This window comes from Quercus suber, unplaced genomic scaffold (assembly GCF_002906115.3).
Source record: "Quercus suber isolate HL8 unplaced genomic scaffold, Cork oak 2.0 scaffold_25, whole genome shotgun sequence".
Classification (NCBI taxonomy): Eukaryota; Viridiplantae; Streptophyta; class Magnoliopsida; order Fagales; family Fagaceae; genus Quercus; species Quercus suber.
The window spans coordinates 1086845-1089615 of NW_027069490.1; the positions used below are offsets into that span (position 1 = coordinate 1086845).

General features: G+C 32.8%; 1 pseudogene; it reads left to right on the plus strand.

Annotated features, from left to right (window-relative positions):
• Nucleotides 1–792, plus strand: part of LOC136064961 (protein MANNAN SYNTHESIS-RELATED 1-like) — a 110308-nt pseudogene extending 109516 nt beyond the window's left edge.
• Nucleotides 793–2771: the final 1979 nt, after the last annotated feature.

Genomic DNA, 2771 nt, shown 5'->3' on the forward strand with positions numbered 1-2771 from the left:
GATAGCCTTTCAAACTTCTATATTCAATGTCATTCATATCTACCGACCAGCAAGCCAACTATCAACAATGCTCCCCCAAAAAAAAAAAAAAAAAAAAGCCTAGTCTAAAGATCTAAACTTTGGAAGTTGCTATTGAAGAAGGCTCTGACTCTTGACTTGGCTTTAACCTGTCTTTCCTAAATTTTTGAAGAAGATTGGGTTTGACAAGGATACCCCAATCTATTTAAATGAATCAAGCTGGCAAAGCAGCCTTGATGCTCTAAAGGATCTCTTCCTTAAAACATATACAAAGGTGAGGGATCTCTTTTTTTTTTTTTTTTTTTCCTTACTCAATCTTCTGCTTGTTTATTCACTTCAATTTTGTTTTACTGCCTACACCTAATCATTGTGTATAATACACTCAAATGCCCTTCTACTTCCAAGTAGACATTGATATCATTAACATCATAATCCTTAATTTGACTTGTGGTCTGACATTTTTTCTTATATGGAATATTGCAGGAAAGCATAATGCCTGTAGATAAAAAGGCAAAATTCTTGGATTCCAAAGGCTCTGAATATGAAAAGGTTATTGACTTCTATGTATGTTCTTAGAGTGATGTTCTTGTACTAGCCATCTCTGGCCTTTTCTATTCCAATGTGGTCGGTAGGGGAATTGCTGCCAATAGGATTCAAACACTTGTTCTAGCCAATATTAGAGGGTCTTCTTCTTCTGCCTCAGATTTCATCACTCCTTCTGTGACTAAGAAGAATCATTTGGCTTATTCATGTTATTGCTATTTACCATGCTAAGAAACCCGAAGAAAGTGCAGGACAGATGCATTGAATCCTTCAAAGAAGGTATTGCTTTACCGTTACCTTAATCAAGTTTTTCAAGTAAGCAGATTGGACAGGTCAATTATGTTATTTATTCGCGATTTAGGTTTGAAGTACATTGATTTTTTTTTCCCCCCTGTTAAGGCCATTTCTTAAAATGTCTTCATTTATTTTTCTTTTTGATGGATAGGAAGTTTTCAAGTTGTCATAGTTGATATATTGTTTGATATGATATGTTCACAAGACTTAATCCTATTTGTGTTCTTTGTTGTCGGACCATGAGCTGTGTGCCATTCCACCTCAAAGCCAATTGGTGATGAGAAAAACACACTCAAATCTTTTATGGCCTTTGACATCACACCACGCAGGCCTATTTTTAGAATAGTTGTAGGGAGTCATAGTCCCCCAACATTTCAAAAATTGGTGTAACTTTCTTTTGTATTTGTTTGAACAAAAGGATTGTTTGTAGTCATTGGAGATGCTGTACCGGTGCATGTATCTTGTCTTTAAGTAGTAGTTCTGTTATCAAAACGTGGATAAAACATATGTACAGTTTCTTAGGTATAATACATTTGGTTCAAACATATCATTACATTGAAGTTAATCATTATTGGAAAATATAAAATGATTGTGCTTTATTGGTTAATGCAAAAATGTGTTCGAATTAACTAGACAATCTAATATGTTGCACCAAGGAACTACACCTAAGTTTTACCAATATATTTGCTCATATGGACAATAATATTTAAGAAACCCGGGGAAATGGTTTGCCAAAAGAATGCTACCAGTCTCTTAACTTTGTCCTTTTGTCTTGTTCTCCATTGTTGAAACTCATCCAGATGCATAACAAGATGCTCTCTCTTTGCGCTAATTCTAGAAGGCATTTTACTTTAGAAATCTTTTTAAAGAACATACAACAACGACAATCAAGCTTTAATTCTACTAAGCTTGGCTATATGTTTTTTATTCTTTTCTAAAGAAAATATGATTGGGAAAAAAAAAAAGTGAAGATTTTGAGGAAGTAAATGTATAGAAAAAATAAAAAAATCCAAGAAAACACTTGTTTCATAATCAAAATAAAATTGGATTACATAGTCAATTTTTTTGGTAATTATGACGTTGATGAAAATTCATAGGTACTCTTGTAGTATAGTGAAATGATACTCCATTCTCTTATATTTATGGTGGTCCCACCATGAATTTAATGACTAGACTCTATCATGAATATGAGAGAAAAAAATACTATTCACCGTGCTCTGGAAGTTATTCACTGTGCACCAGGAGTACTTAAGAAGGTTTTCAGACCTGGACCGTTCATTGAACCATAAAAGGGAGAGGTTCAAGGTTTTTGAGGTCGAACCGAGGTCGAATTGGGGTCAAACTGTGATGACATCATAATTAATTTAATAATTAATTAAAGCCTAAACATAGATATTAAATTTATAAAACTAGAAAAATTGACTAATATATCTATATATGTGAGGGAAATTTAATGATTCTCAAGCATATATTTAATAATTAAATAAGAAAGTTAATAAAATAAAATAATAACCAGGAAAAAATTAAAATTTATGATTAATTTTTGAAGTAAAGTTGAATATCTTTGAAGGATTTTAATTATAATTTTTTTTATTCCTTGTAAGAGATGGATAATTTAATTAAGTAGAATAAAATTTTGTTAAGTTGTTTTTATATAAAAAAAAAAAAATTGCTAAGGGGTTGGACCGTACGGTTCTTGCCATCGGTTCATGCGGTCCAACCCTAGTTTTAGGAGTTCACAGAATTGTCATATATGTCCGGTTATTTATGCTTAAAAAATCGATTTTCATCCAGGTTCCCGATTTTCACAATCCGACCTCCTGGTCTGGTCCGGTTCTGAGAACTACGCTTAAGAATTACTCGTTGGTTGGACTTTCAACTTAACAACTTGGCAATTTTCAAAGGTGGCTCCACTT